The sequence below is a fragment of the Saimiri boliviensis genome, chromosome 3 (assembly GCF_048565385.1).
Source record: "Saimiri boliviensis isolate mSaiBol1 chromosome 3, mSaiBol1.pri, whole genome shotgun sequence".
In the NCBI taxonomy this organism is placed as follows: Eukaryota; Metazoa; Chordata; class Mammalia; order Primates; family Cebidae; genus Saimiri; species Saimiri boliviensis.
Window position 1 is genome coordinate 14,360,287 of NC_133451.1, and position 19,455 is coordinate 14,379,741.

Sequence of the window (19,455 nt, forward strand, 5' to 3'; positions counted from 1 at the left end):
GGAGCTCAATGATGTCTGCTGAATAAATGAATCTCAGCTTCATCATTTACCAGCTGTGTGATCTTGGGCAAGTTTCATAGCTTTAATGAGTAAGAAAATAATAAATGTTTGTTGTTATAAACCACTGAGATCTGGGAGGTGTTATGCAGCAGTATTAATAACAACGTTAGCTGATGACTACAGCCTGCCACCATGTAGATGGGGAAGGAAATTTATGGAAGAGAGATGCTCAGCAGATAATGCCAAAAACATTTGCCATAGAATATTATCCATGCTCCAATAAGACCCACTGTTTCTCTAGCATTAATTAAATGAACAGACAATCCTGAATTGTAATAACTTCACATGTAATAAATGATAAAAAAAAAAAAGCCACAAAAACTTTCTATATGTTGTATACATGTTCTGCCACTTTTAAAGTATGTATGGACCACCATGGAGAAAAAATATATTCCCTGGGGAAGCATCATTCCATTGCATCAGTGGGCAAGCACATGGAATAATCACGACAAAAGAAAGTACCCAGAATCCTTCTCTCATTGTCACAGCTAAATTATAAATATGTTGGGCTTGAGGTATATGAAAAGTCTCTCTGAACAGAGAATAGCATGGGCAAACAATCTCTTTATTTTGATTCAAGAATAGCACCTCTTGATTGAAAACCAAAGCTACAGTACTTTTGAAAAGCTGACGTATCATCACCTAGGGGTTCATCCCAGACAAAATGAAAATATGTGTCAGAGTTGAACAGGGTTTTTCCTTTCTTTGTACACTGGTGTGTCTGACTTCATGATATATCCAGTGAAATGAGGATTTTACAAGCAAACGAGCAGGTGTTTGGCACCATATATAAGTTCATACATAAAAGTATAAATCAAAATCTAGTATATTTCAAGGACTTTGTCAAATAGCAAGGGATGGCTCTTAAGAGATCCCTTTTTTCAGGCAGCATAAACTACCAGAAATATACTTGTGTACCTTAGAATCATAAAGACCTGGGTTTGGTTCCCAGGTTGGGTTTGGTTCCCAGGTCTACTGTCTTAACAAATGTGCACCTTTGGACTTATTATTTATCACCACTAAATGTTTTCCTCATCTGTGCAATAGACATAATAATATTTAAATTGCACCAAACAGAATTTCCACATTTGCAGTCAAAAGAAGTTGAATATCAGTGATTTCATGTGGCTCAACTTAGACCTATCTCTCAGGACTGACTCCCGAATAAAAGAGCTCATATTTTTCTGTTAGTCACAACTCTTTTGGTTGCACATGACAAGCACCCATCTCATTCCGGCTTAAGAAAAGAGGGAATGCATTAGCTCATGAAATTGGGCAATCTAGGAATGGTGTTTGCTTCTTGTGTGGTGGGATCCGGGGACTCAAAAGATGCTCCATGTATTTTTTTTTCTCTCTCTCCCTCTGAATTCATTCTGTGCCTGTGGACTTGGTCATACATGGTGGAGAAGATGGCCAGTAATGGTCTTCACTAAGAGCAAAAGGGACTTCTCTATCCCAAGGGCTGTCTTCCTTCGGTTCCATACTCACCCCTTAACTAATCACTGTTGCTGTAGGTGTCAGAGATAATAGTCTGTTTTGCTTAGCCTACCCTGGCTGACTTGCCTACTGCAGTGGGAGGCAGCAGGAGTGAAGGGCACTATGCATGACAGCCCAACTAGAAACACATAAGATAGGAAAGGAGTTATCCAAAGATTACTGGGGTGCTGAGCAAGCAGAATAAAAAGATGTCTGCTACAGTATGCACAATGTAACACAGATCCCAGCACATGGAAGATGGGCTAACAGCTGGAGAGTTTCCTGTGCAATGCTCAAAAAAATGTAAGAGACACAATTTACTGTCTCACTCAAAGATAAGATGAACAGCTTTTCCTGATTTGCCTGGGACTTTTCTGGTTTTAGCACTGAAAATCCCATGCCATGGAAAACTCCTCAGTTTTAGACCGAACTATCCCAGTTTTAAAACTGAAAGCCCCACATCTTGGGAACCCCCTCAGTCCCAGGAAAATTAAGATAGTTGGTTACCCTATCCAAAAATGGCACTTGTAAGTGTAAACTTTAGCTACAGTTGAGGGCATGTTAAGTCAGTTTACTGTTGCTGTATCATGGAAGAATGGCATGGTATGGCACGTGAAAAACTGAATAGTCCCCTGGAAAAAAAGCACAGCCCAAGTCTGTGGTCACTTGCAGTTACAGCATCTAAGCCTTTGCTTTGCCTCCCTCCTCTGCCTTTTCTTTTTCTTTCACTGTGTCTTTCTCCCTTTTTCTTTTGCCTTACTTTTCTCCCTTCCTCTATTTTCTTCTCTTTCTTAAATTTTCTTTCGTGGCTACATATTTACGTTTCAAATAACATGTGACTTAGATGTTGTTTGCAGTCTCCAAAGGAGCAGTTACGTGTTCCTGGACTAAAACAAGCCAGCCTCTGTAAATATCGTTATCCTGAATAATCTGCCAACTAAGTAAGAGCTTCATTGTTAAGACAAGAAGTGCATGTGTGATTCCTGTGGGTTGGCTGAGACAGCATGGTCATGCTGATGAACATGAGGAATGGAAAAATTGAGGGGAAAAGAGAGTGAGTGATAATTGTTAAATTCAGAGACTGGAAAGTCGAAGGGCTGGAGACTAGGCTATTTTGAGATATATTTTGGTTCAAGTATTTACATATGGAATGCATCTATTTATCTACAATGAAAATTACTGGGATTTGGGACCTCTTTCTTCTTTTAAATCAATTAATTAAGCAATATAAATCAGAAGTGCTTCTGGGTTTCAAGCTATGTTTTGAAGCTAGACCTGCATTAGAATATTTTCAACCAAAATCTTAAAATTAGAAAGAAGGCAATTTCCAGTAGTCTTCAAAGGAGAACTATTATTCAGGAAAATAGTCTTCCAAATTATACTTTTGAGAGTGCTGTGAATTTTGTTGCCCTCATTAGGTGCTAAAGTTCTAAAGAACTAACTCCACTTAGGAACTAAATCCAAATACTCGTTCGTGACAAGGTTTCCAGCAACAAGTGGTAGTCTTATGCTTGGGACTTCAGCACTCACATATCACTTATACAGCTTTCACCATTACCTAGTACTACCAGCACCATTTATTTATCTGGCATTTTTCTACAGGTTGACTTTTTACATTAGACTCACTGAGCTGATGCAACCAATGCAGCTCACTAGGATGTATGTGTATAAGTATCACGGGGACCAGGCTGATTCCCAGATCTTGTTTTTGAAACCCTGTTGGAAAGAAAATTATTGTCACCTACAGGAAAAGCAAAGGACTTGCAGCCTCACCATCTGGCACTTAACTTGGTTCGACCTTTTGGTAGCCTTGAGATTTTAAGTGACTCTACTTTTCTACCCATATAGTGGTAAAGATTAATTAAGATAATGCCCAGAAGAATCAATGAACTTTGCTAGCACCTAACAAATGTTAGCCAGGAAACTTCTTAGTCCCACTGGTTGCAAGTGGCGAAGACTTGCATAGTTCTTTAGGGCAGATGGTTCATTTATTCTGCAAAAGCCAAATGGTGAATGTAAAGCAAAGATCATATTCTGAAATACGTGAGGGCACCTTGTTTCACTGCCTTGTGGAAAATGATGTTTAAAAAAAATTAAGTTACAGCCAGGGACCATCTCTGCAGGCTAGAATATTTTGAGAGGAAATATGTCTTAATTAGGAAGGGACAAAGGACATGTCATAGAGTTCATTTCCCTCAGCTTCTTCAAACCAGATTTTGATCACTTGTGGTTAGTGAGTCAGAGGGAAGGATGAGAAAAGAAAAAATATATATATGTTAGCAAAACTTTGAGAGTCTCTGCACACAAGTTGTACTGATTAAGTCTCAAAGAGAAAACAGCCCAGAGTTAGGGAGAGGCTAGTCTCTCCTTCCTCTGCAGGGAAACAAGCATCATTTTAGAATCTAGAGGGTTTTTAAACATTCTGTTTTCTGATTATTTTGATATATAGGAAGGCTACTTTCATGTATGTATTTTTTGTATCTATTAACTCTGTTCAACATATATTATTTCTAAATGGCCCTTGTTAAATTTGCTGTGCTGTTTAGGTGTACAGTTTTATTATCTTCAATAATGATAGCTTGGCCTCCTCCTATCCATTAGCTATACCTGTTATTGTTTGTTTCCTGTCTTACCATATATAAATTATTTTACCATTATTTAAGAATGATTAGTTTTGCATTCTTAATCTACTACCGTTAAGGATGACTTTGAAAACTGAGCAATTAGAAGTCCAACAAATAGTTAAAAATCTCTTTTGATCACTTACATATAATATGACGATACACTGAGAATGCTTTGGTAATCCTGTGATGAAAACAATGGGAAAGAAGGATATGTAAAGTACTATCAGTGAGTAATATTTTAGTTGAATACATGGATGAACATAATGAAAGGTAAGCACCAAAATTTAACTGCAAGGCCTCACATGTGAGAGAACACCAAGAAATTATTATGCACCTCAATCAGCATTCAATTAAGAAAATAGCATTGGTTAGAGATTTAAGACAAGAAATTAAAGTCCTTAAGAGCCATTGAAAGAACTGTAGAGAATCTACACATGAGATCAAATTGCATTCAACTATACTGAATTATGCAACACACAAATGAATCTACGTAAAAACTGGTAAAAACTAAGGTATGTAGTCTGCTTAATACTATTGTACTAATGTCAATTTTTTTTTATTTTATGATTATTATATTGATATAAGATGTCACCATTGAAGAAGTTAGGGCATTTTTGTAAATTTTTTGCAACTTCTTATGAGTCTATAAATATTTTTAAATAAAAAATAATTGTTTAAAAGAGATTCATGTGGGCCAGGTGCAGTGGCTCAAGCCTGTAATCCCAGCACTTTGGGAGGCCGAGGCAGGTGGATCACGAGGTCAAGAGACCATCCTGGTCAACATGGTGAAACCCCGTCTCTACTAAAAATACAAAAAATTAGCTGGGCATGGTGGCGCGTGCCTGTAATCCCAGCTACTCAGGAGGCTGAGGCAGGAGAATTGCCTGAGCCCAGGAGGCAGAGGTTGCGGTGAGCTGAGATTGCGCCATTGCACTCCAGCCTGGGTAACAAGAGTGAAACTCCGTCTCAAAAAAAAAAAAAAAAAAAAAAAAAAAGGGATTCATGTGACCAGCAACTACAGGGAAAAAGCATTCTGTTTGACTGTAAACCCAGAAGAACAAGATTGCTGGGAAGCCACACAAAAGTGTGAGATTCTAGGATCTCAACCAAAAGTTCCTGCAAACCTCACATCAGCTGGTTGTTTCCTCTCTGTAACTGACACCAAAGAATAATGTCCTCTAATTATTTTCTATCTTTCACAACCCTGTGTGTGCCCTCCTTGGCTGGCTCTAATCAGGGACTCTGCCTACAAGTGGTTCTGGGAAATGTAGTTCCAGGCTTCCAGTCCCTGTTCCCTCAGAGAGAGAGTAGAAAGGGCCAGGATGGTGCTGAGTTGAAAACATACATCTCAGCTCACTCATATTCAATAGATACTATAAACTTACATTCTAGTCTTTGAAAGGAGATTAGAAGAAGGAAATTAATCAAAACTTTTGGTTTATAAATAAAAGAAATTTATAAATAATTCCATTTCCCAGCATGGTTTCTTAGCCTAATATTCTAGTTATCTTCATCCAAAAGAATTTGTAATAAAAATATTTTCATAGGATTTTTTCCAGTTTATAAAACAATTCCACATGTACACTCTCATTGGCCCTCCAAACAAATTTGAGAAATAGATAATAATGGAAACACTTAAGATTTATCTGATACTTTCGTTTCTACTATCACATTTTCTTGTAACTCACCAACAAAACTAGGCTTCTTGAGGTTCCCTAAACACAACACACTGACATTTCATTTCTTTGCACACGTGGTTCCTTCAACAGAAAATGTCTTTCCCTGGCAGGAATTCCTCCTGATTCCTGTACGTCTTCACGCCTCTGTCCCATCAGCTCTTTCTAAGAAGAGACTGAGGCTGATGGAGTATGAACAGGCAGCCCGTCCTGCAGAGGGCCAGGCTGTGCTGCCCTTGCAGGAGCCCAGGCCTTGACCAGCAGGCAGCAGATGTGAGCCAAGATCTGCTTCTCAAGCTGCCTCTTTTAACATTAGCAACCTAATTCTTGATTAACCAAACCTAGCAAAATAGGGAAAGAATGCATTTGTGGTACACATCAGGCTTAATAAAGGGGCCCATTAGACTGTTCTTGGGCATATGCTTACTAGTCACACTGCTGCAAGTGAATTTTGTAGGGCCTTTCTTCTACTGTTTATTTCCCCCAGTTTGTCACTGTCTAATCCTCCCTTCCTCCTCTGTAGGTTCTCATGTTCGTGTTCTAATGGCTGGACATATCTTAGTAAGCAAAGCATCCTTGACTTCAGGGAGCTTATAAACCAGTGAGGAAGACAGACATTATGCCAGTTATCTTAGAAATATATAACTATTGCTATAACCACTACAATACTAAAACAACATTTATGAAATCTTAGGAAAGAAGAAAAATTATGAAGGGAAAGTGTAGGACAGTATAAGAGAATATAGCAAGGAGGAGCAAGAATGGATGAGGGTCAGATCAAAGAAAGCATCCCAGGGAAGAAGCATGTGAATTCAGTTTGAACTAATGAAGAGGCTCATTAACATGAAGGAGGCTGGGAGGTATGCAGGGAGAGAACATTCCAGGGAAACTCTCTACAGCTGTCAGTCTAAGCTTAGCCGGTACATGGAGGGAATCCCCATGGCTTCCTTCTTATGGTGCTCTGGGTAACAATGTCTTGCCTCGAGGCAACTAAATAGGTAAGAGTCGGGAGGGAAAATAAAGGATCACAGCTCAAAATCCAGGAGAGAAGAGGAGGTGGAGGCAGAATGTGTCATGAAGGGAGCAGGGTTCTGATCATCATGGTTTACATTTGGTCACTGCCACTTACTAGCTTTGGGACCTTAGAAAAGTCACAACCAACCAATCAATGCTGTTTTGATGATTCATTGAGGGAAAAAAAGGCGCAGTAAGTATTAGCTCCCTTCTTTCACTTCCTGCAGGCTTGCTATGGATTGAATTGTATCACCCCAAAACTCATGTGTTGAAGCTTTATCCCCTAGCATGACTTTATCAGGAGATAGAGGCTTTCATACCTAATTTAATTCAAGTTAAATGAGGTCATAAGATGGGTCCATAATTCTATAGGACTATGGTCTCTTAAGAAGAGAAAGAGAAAGATCTCCCTCTGTCTAGCACACAAAGACACAGAAGGGAGGCCTCCATCTGTAAGTCAAGAAGAGAAGCCTCAACACAATCCAACCATGCTGGCACCCAGATCTCAGACTTCCAGACTCCAGAAATGTGAGAAAATTAGTTTCTGTTGTTTTGCCACCCAGTCTATGGTATTTTGTTACAGTATCCCAAGAAAGACTCAATTAGAAAATTTTTCTTACAGATGATAGAGGCAAATCTTAACTGAAATAACATTTAGATAATAAATTTGTAAAAGGTAAAAGAAGTGAATGGAACCATAAAATGTAAGTTGGACTTATGACTTGATCATTTTCAAGGGGGTGCTGATCTTGATTTATTTGTTTGTTCATGGCTACTTCAAAAATAAAGACACTCCCATTTGTGTCAAGACACCATGGATGCCTTTCTATGTGACTGAACAAAATGTTTTCTCTTTTTTCTTCATTCTTATCATTACACAAGCAATGGAAGGACAATTTGAACCCTAAGAAAGAAAACCAATAGTGGCAAGTGTGAGAGACAAGTACCAAGAGTTGAATGACAAGGGAAGAAAGATTAAATACACTCCTCAAAAAGAAAAAAGGGGAAAAGGTCAAGTTAGAACCCAGGAGTCCTGGCACCAAGTGGTCTTAGCCAATGATACAGATGAAATGGGCAATGGTAGTTGCACACCCCACTGGAAAATACCACTGTCTCAGCCCATTGGTACCACTATAACGGATTACCACTGACTAATTCACAAACAACAGAAATTTATTTCTGATAGTTGTGGAGGCTGGAACATCCAAGATCAAGGTGCCAACAGGTTTAGGGTCTGGTGAGGACTCTGTCTCTGTGTCCAAGATGGCACCTTGCTGCTCCATTCTGCAGAGGGACAAATGCTGTGTCCACATGTGACAGGAAGGTAGAGGGCAAAAAGGGCTTAGCTAGCTCCTTCCAGCCCTTGTACAAGCCCACTAATCCCACATAAGAGCCCTGTCATTGTGACCTAATGACCTCCTAAAGGCTCCACCTCTTAATATTATCACTTTGATCTTAAGTTCCAACATATGAATTTGTGGGGGGATGCATACCTTCAAACCATAGCAACTACTTTCCAGTTTCAAAGCACGAAGCATTGCAAAGCACTATCTTGATAAACACCTCATTTGATTCTAACCACAACGAAACGAGATCAGTGCAATGCGACAGGGATCACATACCCGGTGAGTCAACTGTGTTTTGAAATGTTTAAAGGACTCCACAGGGCTCCCTTTTGGCTGTTAAGTGTTTGAGGCAGTGGCCAAGCTTTCCTTTGTATTTCTAGACCTAGTGTTCTTTCTGAGGCAAATGTTAAGATATGCTGTATGCCCTTTGGAAATCTTGACCTGGATTTCCAAGGTAAAAGTTTTCTCTATGTTCTATCTCATTTCCTGGCCACTACCCTCCTCCTTCTCCATCCAAAAGTCACTCAATGATTTCTTTCAGTAAGAAAATAATATTGAATGGAAAATGAGAATGGAAAAGAGAAAAGAAGCATGTAAATTGGACTATGTCAACAAAATTTCATCTTAAGATACAATTGCTTTCATCCTGGACAAAACTCTTTCACAGAGATGACCACATTGTATGACCAAGCAAGGGTCACTATTAACGATTTTTATTCTGCAGCTGTGAAAACCAGAAGTCAGAAACATTAAGGGCCATGTCCAGTGAGAGGTATCTTAAAGATTGAGAGGTATCTTAAAGATCAAGAGTCAGACCTCCAACCCTTGCATCTGCCTCCACCTCCCTACAGTGTACAGAGCACGGGCTTGACAGTGGGCTCTTAGGTTCCGGTCCTTCCACTAACCAGCTGTGTGATCCTCTCAAGTCTTGTAAGCCCTGGGCTTCATTTCTTTTGACTGTCAACCAAGGGGGCTGGACTGCGTGGTTTCTAAGCACATCCTTTAAAATGGCTGATAAGAAAGAAATTGCAACAGCTGGTCTTTGAAGAACAGTCAGAGGTGCCCTGATTTCTCCCAGCACAAAAATGAGAAGGTGTTCAGCTAATATTATACTTTTAGAGCAATATTGTCCATACTCACTGTGCTATTTCCCAAATACAATTTGGAGAGCAAGCCAACAGATAAAGGAGGTTATTTACTTTTGTTTGTAACGTCAACGTCCTCTTTCGGGCTCGATCAAACAATCAGGAGATCTGTGTAGGCCACAGCGTCATTGCTCGCCGGGGTCCTTGCCTGCTCCCTCTCTCTGCCACTGCTCGAAGCCTGGGAGAACGCTTTTGAGAGCGAATCAGGAAATTACTTATCCATCTGAAGCCCCAAAGAGTTATGAATACTCCTCGCTGCCAAAGGGGAATGGGATTTTGAGCAAAAGCTCCACATCTGCGCACACTAGAGTTCAGAGACTCCAGCTGTTGGAAGGTCTTGCGAGCAATGTAAGTAAACAGCCCTCTCTCCATTGAAGTGAACGTCTTCAGACTTTTTTTCCTTAGAAAGGCGTTCTTTGGCTCATGTTGGTGTTCTCTCTCTCTCTCTCTCTCTCTCTCTCTCTCTCTCTCTCTCTCTCTCTGTTTTTTGATGATGTTCAGGGGTGCTTACTGACTGGGGCTTAGTCAATAACACAACTCCTCTGGGGGTTGCTTCTGCTGAACAAGAGAGGGAAAGTGAAAGTCGTCAGAATCGGCTTTGCTTAGGAAGGGTTAGATTTGAAAAGCCCTTACTTGCCAATTTTGCTCCTTCATAGCTATAGATCCATAATCAAGAGAAGTGTGAGGCCAACCCTGACACTCGTGGGGACAAGCAGAAGTGGCTCTGTAGCCTACTTTGAAAAACAGAATTGTCATCGTGTCAGTTCCTACATAATTCACATTGAAGGTGCTATCTTCACTTTTGATACACTGTAGGATTTTAGTTGAGGAAAAAGAAAGCATTAAAGCGAATATTGTTTTGTGGAGATTTTCTTATAGTGGCATAAATCCTGTGCTCAATTTAGTTTTCATTAAGGGTGTTGATTTATTTACTGTTTACTTTATTATTAAACAAATGTGCTCACCACTCCACTTAGCCATGAGGGTATAATGCAATCATTGCAGTATGGAAGCAGAAATATCTAAATTGTGTTGGCAAAACTATGAGTTTGCACTAATAGTAATTCTATAAATGGAATGCATAATTTCCTAAATGTTGCATTGTACTGGGGTACATTTCTTTTATAAGTATTCCCAATCAAATTGTGGGTAATGGCTAGGAAGTAGTGAAAAGAAATATAACAAATTTGAATGGACTTGTTTTGCTTTGATCAGCCTTTGTTCCCAGAAACCTGAATGTCCATTTTGCAGCAGGTCCCTCATCATGAGTTCTATGGTTACAGGAAGCATATGTCATGAGTCCTTACACTCTGTCTTATCATCAGACTATGTATCTCTCAATGTGTTCTGATTCATGATTTGAATAAGATCCCACACCCTCAGCCTGGGTTGTGTTACCTCAGCTCACTGGAAAGCTCCTCCAAAATAAAGAATAATTGCCCTTAACTCTACTTGACATCTGACTGCCTTTCTTCTCTTTGAGTAATTTTGGCATACACTTCCACATCCTGTATTGTTAAGATGGATTTCGTTCCCAATATGTCAGTCATTGTCAGCACATACATAAGCTACTTCCAAGAAAGGCTCTAGGTGAAAAGGGATTTTAGTTACTGTAAATTTATAACAGCCAATTTTCTATTTAGCTCTTTCTCAAGCAACTCATCTATACTTTTATTCTAAGGTGATCTGTTACTTTTCACATTTACCTAATAAACAAATATTATGTGCCTAATGTGCTGAAAGCAATAAAAACCAAATGTGCCATGATGCTCCCCTTCTCATATAAACATGTCTGTAGTTTTTAGGCAGCCCAAATGTACTTTTGTGTTCATGGGCAATAGCTGCATAAGGTTGAATGCTGAGTGAGCTGTGTGGCGCACTGCATAACAAAATAGAAAGAAACAAGACTGGAATGTGAAAGAAATTGTCCAAATATTAGGAAATACTTACTGAGCATTTATTGTGTGCTGGGCCCTTCCTAATCATGTCTCATGTGCTCGTGGGAGCAAGAGGCTCACTGGGAAGGCATCGAGGCTCTGAAACCAGAGTTCCTGGAGACACAAACCAGATTGGTGTCTGTGTGAATCTGGGTTGGTTGCTTAACTCCTCTGTGCCTCAGTTCGCTTGCAATAAAATAGAGCTCATAACAGCAGGGATCATGTAAAGCTTGAGAGTTTATATATATATATATATCATATATATATCATATATATGATATATATAATATATATCATATATTATATATGATATATAATATATATGATAATATATATGATATATAATGTATATGATATATAATATATATCATATATTATATATGATATATATAATATGTATGATAATATATATGATATATATAATGTATATGATATATATAATATATATGATATATATATTTTATATATATGATATATATAATATATATGATATATATTTTATATATATGATATATATAACATATATGATATATATATTTTATATATATGATATATATATTTTATATATACTATATATGATATATATACTATATATGATATATATATCATGATATATATATTTATATATATCATATATAGTATAATATATATATCATATATAGTATATATATCATATATAGTATATATGATATAGTATATATAGTCTCTTTCCTATATGAGAAAACTAAAGCTAGCAAGGTTTACTTGCCTACATTACACAGGTAATGATGGGTGACAGGGCTGGGATTTGGAAGTAAATGATCTGTTTTAATCATAATAGAAGAAGTCCACATTTTAAACCACTGCCTACTGCCCTTTTGTTGTATTCTTTCATCTGCATTCCTTCATCCAGTTCTCACAATGGCCTTCTAAATAAACATTATTGACTATGATGATTTCAGACAAGTAAACTGAAGCTCCAAGACAAGTTACTCATTCAAAGTCACACACCTAGAAATTAACAGTGCTGATCTCCAAACACAGGTTTTCAAATTTCAAGTTTTGTGCATGTTTTTTCTTTTTCTTACCAGTCTGTTAATGAATGGGTCAGGCCCACACCTGCCCTCTTGGGAAGAGTGAAGTAACTAGCAATGCTAATGGTCACCATCAATTAAGCTCTCACTCTGTGCTTGGCACAGAACCTCTTTAATTAAAGTAGGTCCCTATGCCCCTTTGTCAATAAATTCTCTAGATGATTCTAGTATGCACTAAAGTTTGAGAGTTCTATAATCTGGGACCAAATGGAGATTGTTATATCCAATATGACCTAATCTGAAGAAGGTGAAAAGTTCTGATAGAGGTGAGAAATTTTATTTTCCCCAACTCAAATTTGTGGATTACCCTGTGATCAGAATCAACACTATTTCAGGATGATTTCCTGTCTTGTTGATACTGCCATGCTTTCTTCATCTTTTGGCCTGTCTTATCTGAACTTTTTATCATCTTTGATTCTATCAGCTTTCAATAATCAACAGATAAGTCTATTTCTTTCTCTATAGACTTTTCATGACAAATTTGTGCAACTCAATGGAATTCATAATTGAATTGAAATAAAGCTATAATATCTTTGAGAAATTACTTAGTATACTTAATACAGAGAAGCCAGCCACCTAGACTATTTACTGTGTTGAATATAATATATTCGGGTTGATTTCTCTGAAAACTTACAGTGGCCCAGATAGATGTGAGCCAACAGGAGATGCCAAACACCTACTTGGTATACTGCGAACTTTAGATGCCTGAAAAGAGGTCATTGGAGGGAGCGGTAGAGTAGGAACCATTGAACACTGGAAATCATTTCTTGTGATGTCAGGACTTGAAACAAAATAACCCTGGCTTTCAGTTCTAGTTTCCCCCACTTTCTAACTGCAAGGCTCTAAGCACATCATTTACCTCTTAGTTTGTGTAACATACATCAACTTAGCACAGCACCCAGAGTAATAGATGTCTAAGAAACTGGAGTTCTTTTCTGCTTTAGTTCTGGTCCATTCAATCCACAAATTTGCATTGAGGACTTTTATGTCCTAAACATTATTTTAGATATAATAGTGAACAAAAGCCAAAGTCCCTGCCTTCGTGGAGCTTGCACTTTAAAGGAGACAAACCACAGAATCACAAACCAGAATGTAACTTCAGAAATTAAAAAGTGGTATGAATAAAACAAAACAGAATAACGAGACAGAGTGACAGGTGTCAGGAAGGGGCTAATTCTTTAATTAATATAGGCAAGGACCACCTCATTAAGGAAGGAGCATTTAGCACAAAGCTGAATCATAAGAAAGACAAAATGACACAAAGCCATGATTAAGTAAGCCACTGACTAATCATGGAACACTAGACAGGACACTGAAGCTCTCTGTAGGCCTGTTTCATCACCTATAAACTGCACAGCTGGAGTAAATCTATGGGGCTTCTCTAGACCCTGCTCTGGAAACTCTGCTTTGGAATTTTCTTTCCTTTTCTTAATGTCATATGCCATAAGTAACCGTATAAAAAGAAGAGAGAAAAAAAATCTCTGAACCAAACTATACTACAGTAGTCATTTCATTCTTTCTTTCAATGTTCTGGGCTTTTTTCAACACATTCTACCTCATCAGACATAAATTAATATGTCCTAAGTGAATGAAGATTAATTAACTTTTTTAAAAGCTCATATCATCACAATTCCTAGGGATTACACTGTTGGAGAAGACAAGAACCACAGCATGGCAGATTTTTAGGGATGAATTGTAAGGCTTCACAATTACTTCATGTGTGGCTTCAAGTCTGAAATTGTACATATGTCAGTCGAGTCAATATGCAAAGCTGCCAGAAGTCAGTTGATCCAACACTCTATTAGCCAAGAGCTAATAGAGTGTACTGTTTTTAAAAACAATCCATGGTCTAAAATGTTCCCTTTCTTAAAACGGTGCAGCCCATCACTTGGGTCTAAGTCAGTGGCCTACTCAAAGTGAAGATCACCATGCAGAGAGCTTGCACCAGAGAAGCAAATTTTGTCATTCAATTAGCCTAATAATTGTGGCCAAATCCTTGGCTGTAACAATCCAAATGACTGTCTCATTACTGCATTTTGTCTTTGTCACCATAGTGTAAACCTCAGTTATGAATCTGCAACCTAGAATGAGAATTTGGTAACATAATTGTTGTATAGCAACATAAAATATATTGGTCAGTTTTCAGTTTTCAAGTACTGTTATTCTTTTGCTTGCTTTATAAAACTGCAATCTCCCCAAACTGCAAAACACATTTTTTAGAATTTTTTGGAAACAAGTTTCCAAGTTAAGATTCAAGGACTGAAAAATTAGCCTGTAGTGAAGAAAGTTGTGGAGTAATTCGTGATGCTTCCTGGGCTCTGACACAATTTCAACCAGAGAATAGTGGTAAGTTGTTGTCCGATGGGTAGAGAAGGGGGAAAGTAAGTGCTGCTTTTGAGCATCTACTTTTATGATGAGTAATATTCCCAACATTTTACATGTATTAGCTCTAAACCATAACTCTAGGGAGTATAGTGTAGCTATTACTTTGCTTATTTTACAGATAAGGAAATGAGGTTTAGTTACGTTAAATAACAAGGGAGTTCATCAACTAGCATGCAGCAAAACCACAAGTCAACCCAGGACTGTTGGACTCCACAACCTGCTAACTTTCCACTCTGCCACTCTGCTTTAGAAAAATAAAGGGCTTCTTTTTAACCCACATAAAATACAATACAATACAAACTCTATTTCAGCAAAGAAAGAATTTACAGTGAGTTTTTCAATGCTGACAAGTTCTCCTTAGGGAAGAGGCTGAAGAATCGTCTTCTTTGGAGGTCTATTAAAACCAGATCAGTTATCATGTATGTCTGGTATGACTTCAGTGTGGTCCTTCCCCAAGGTGAAAAGAGACAAAATGATTCCTAAAGTTCCTTTCTAAACTTACAGTCAAAGACCAAGTCTACATCCCTGCAAGGCAAAATGGTGGGGACATGTTGAGTCCAGTTGTCCTGATCTTCTTCCCCTACTCCAGGCCAATCACTTTGGTTGAAGTGATGTCTGGACTACTGGAAGGGCCACAGTTGCTTGGATCATACTACATGGACCATTTTCCCACAACCAGGGAGTAGACCCAACTCTGCTGCAGTTAATGCCCAACAAAATGAACATCTTTCCAATGAATCTGTCATCTAATTCAAGGGCTATACTTTCAGTGTTTGGAAACCCCACAAATTGGGACAAAAACTAGCATGAAAATTGAACTGTGTTAGAAAATAGGAATAGCTTTTAACATTCTGGTTATTAGGTATATCAGCTAGGATTGTATTTGCAAGTATCAGAAAATCAGTTCCCTTAGTATGCAGGGGGTTTATTTTTCTCCCACAACAAGAGGCCCAGAGGTAGATCTAGGGATAGTGTAGCTATCCAAGGATGCCACCAGGAAACAATGTCCTTCTCTATTCCTGCTCACTAATTCTAGCATGGGCTTTCATTTTTATGGTGGTGATATAGCTGCTGCACCTCTAGGTATTCAGTTCATATTCCATGCAGGAAAAAAAAAGCCTTTTCCTTGTCAAACTTTGCCTTTTTATTCCAAGTCTTCTTCCAAGACTTTCCATGTGCATTTTATTGGTGAAACTGTGTATGTAATAGGGCTACCCCTAGCTGCAAGGGAATCTGGAAAACTGTGTATTCTGCTTTCCAGACTTTCATGTAAAAAAGGTAGGTGGAGGCCAGGCATGTTGGCTCACATCTGTAATCCCAGTACTTTGGGAGCCTAAGACATGTGGATCACTTGAGGCCAGGAGTTTGAGACCAGTGTGGCAAACATGGTGAAACCCATCTCTATTAAAAATACAAAAATTAGCTGGGCTTGGTGGTAGATGCCTCTAATCCCAGCTACTAGGGCTGCTGAGACAGAAGAATCAGTTGAACTTGGGAGGCAGAGGTTGCAATGAGCCAAGATCACACCACTATACTCCAGCCTGGGCAACAGAGTGAGACTCCATCTCAAAAAAAAAAAAAAAAAAAGGTAGAGGGAGAAGTGAATTGGGATGGGTCTTGAGTGAATCAACAAACCATACTTGTCAAAATATGCCATAAATTCCTATTTCTGAAAAGAATAAATTTAGAATTTAATATATAAATTGGACTCTATTACCTAAACGTTTACTAGCTGCATCTCTTTTAATATTTAAAAATTATTGTGAACATGAAAGCATTTTCTTAAAAAGTGAAAAGCAGCAGATAGGAGCAAAGTTCTTCCTGAAGTAGATAAAATGGGAAAAACATGAGTTTGGGTGCACATGAAAATATGAATTCCAGTTGTACACCTAATTAGGTATGGGATGTCTCTGGACTGCCGTTTCTTCGTATTTGAAATAAGAACAATAATAGCTATCCATAGAATTTCTTTATAAATAAATAAGATACACAAAGTTTTTATATGCTATCTAAAGAGGCTAGCATGAAATAGACATTCAGGAAATGGTAATTCTCTTCTCCCTTGCTTCATACCTTTTATTCAGCAAGTGCATAAACCTTCATGGAACCCAACTCAGAAAGGATTGATAGTTGAAGAATCAACTCTGATTGTGAGAAATTAGAACAAATCTGAATGGTGTGTAGCCTTTCTCTATCAGTGCATGCCAAGATTCTTTCATCTGGGGCTTCATCGCATTATCTTAGCAAACCAGACAAAAATGTCTAAGCGAGTTCATTTTGCAAGCTTCATCGTATGTTTCAAAGTGCCATCTGTTTGTAACTTGTTACAAAACAGAGTCAACAGAGCCATTTGGTGACATTTTTTAAAGTGACTTCAGTGTTTGTTTCCAAGGGATATAATTCCTAGAATTTGTGCAATTTGTTCTGTGTTGCTGTGATGTGAAATAAAGCCTTCACAGAGGCTCTCAGCTGTTTCAATACATTATCCTCATCTTAACCCGTGAAGCCAGGTTTCAAATTAGGTTTCTTTCCATTGTAATTATCTCCCCATGTCGCTGTGACCTTTCCAGTCAAAGATTTAAAGCTTGTCACCTCATAGTCACCATCGCAAAATTAAAAAGAGAAAAATCACAAACAAAAATAAAAAAGAGCCTACAGATCTGCATAGCCAAAATCTATTCGTTAGCCAAAAACTCATTTCTGCAAGATGATAAAGCAAAAAAAAAAATTCTAGAACACAATTCAAAGCCGGTTTGTGTTCACAAATGAATGCTGAAACCTTCAGCAAACTACCATTTGACCTTATTCTCTCTCTTTCCTTACCTGGAAAAAAGAATTAACATACCCTCCTCACCCATCTCACCTGGTTAATATGCATATTGTTGAGATAATGCATTAGACGCTGCATTCGAAACAATGCATGATATACTGGAGACCTATTTTGGTATTTCCTATCTATTGTAGTACAGTTTGCATCACATTGCCACACATGATGAATCCCATACCCTTCTCAAACTCCTATCTGATTTGTCTCCTTATTTTTGCAGTCAGGCTTTCTTTAAAAAGCCATTGCTCTTGCTTCACTGTCTCCCTTCCATACTCTTAATCTAGCCTTAGTTGATTCTTCCTGGATTCTACTCAATTCCACCTGTTTGGACTAAGTATCCAGCTCTCTGTAGGCCACCCTTTCCTGGCCCCTCAAATGCTGACAAAGTCATTACATATTCATTGAATAAATATTTATTAGTGCTTACCAAATCAGGGATGATCAAAACGGACAAAAATTCCTGCCCTCTTAGAGAAAACATTTTATTCTCTGGACTCAGGAGCCTGGGCATACTGATAAGGACACTCAAACATCAACAGTCCAATGTCATGCCCTCTCTTCTCACTGAGCAACTTCACCTAAGTGTTTCTTTGTGTCTCTCTGCTGTGCCCACATGTGCTCAAGAACTCTTAGGCAGCAGTCACTATGCTAATCATGGACCCTAATGTTGTCCATCTTGACAATGGTAATATTTACATGATGGATGCAATCTCTTATTTTTCCCCAATCCTCCTCCACCACCCCGCACAAATGATAATCTTCATGCAGCCAAAGTGTTGCTAGGTTCAGGGCAGAGGTGGAGAGAAAGCCAATTTGAATGGCCCCTAAAATACTTGTGCTATTACCAAGAGACTTAAACCTTTCCTAAAAATGTCATCCTAAAAAGGTTTTCTGGAAACATTCCTTTCAGTGTCTGTTGTTACAACTCTCTCCATAAAGACTCAAAAACAGTCACTGGGCAGAGAGCAAAAACTATTTATATCCTCCACTGTCCTAATACATCCCCTTTCCGTTTAGGTACTTGTGCGTACTCATCCCCCACACCTTTTACTCTTAGTGGCCAATCTCCAACTCGTAGCTGGCCTTAGCCAGAGCACTGTAGAAACCAATGAAATGTGGGAAATTTATCTAAGGCTTTGTACCTTCAAATTGTTATTGTTCGGAAATAGTCGTTCGCATCTACTCCCATCCACAGAATACTAGGCACAGCTGAATGCTTTCAGGTAGCAACATCTGTAGTATCTTTGGAAAGAGCTGGTTTGCTTTCTTCACACTTTGCTGGTCCCAAAAGATGCCTTTAACCTGCCAGGTCCACCTTCTTTGGAAGGACAGAGATGCATGGTGTGAGAGGTGGCTATGGGAGTCAAGTCAAGGTTATCTCAGAATGGTCGAAAATTGAACGTTTGTGTAGGTTAAAAACAACCAGCCAGTGGTAGAAACAGAGGCTATCAGAGAATGAGAGAAGGTAGTTGGGCCAGGTAATCTTGGAGAGGCAAGAGGTGAATCAAAACAACCACCCAGGTGGAGGACTTGGTCTTGAACAAGCACGGATCCTGACTCACAGCTGTGTCCACTGAGGCAGGTGAGAAGCAAGTGAAGATGAGTAGTAATTGGAATAAATTGGGGATAGCAGGGAAACTGAGGTGACTATGATAATGTTTTCCTCTATCAGGTTGAAACTGGGATCATTCCTTAAGTTAAAGACAGTGAACTGATTAAATGTGTACTGAGAACACCCAGGCCAGTGCTTGTCATAGAGTAAGCACTAGAAAGAAAATATATATTCACTTCTGTCCTCCTTGACAGATTGAAATGATAGCAATTGTTTATTTACAAAAGATCTCATATAAAAAAAAATAGCCCATGACATCATGCATATATTTTGCCTTTCA

General features: G+C 38.5%; 1 protein-coding gene across 2 annotated transcripts in view; it reads left to right on the forward strand.

The window, feature by feature from the left end:
* The window catches only part of C1QTNF7 (C1q and TNF related 7), a 102,837-nt gene that overhangs the window by 22,670 nt on the left and 60,712 nt on the right, over positions 1–19,455 (forward strand). Inside the window, exon 2 of one of the 2 annotated variants that reach the window (XM_074395910.1) lies at positions 8,738–9,689. The exons of the other annotated variant lie outside the window; for it this stretch is intronic. The gene's annotated coding sequence lies outside the window, so the exon portion shown is untranslated. The remainder of the gene's footprint in view (positions 1–8,737; positions 9,690–19,455) is intronic. 2 annotated transcript variants of the gene reach the window in all.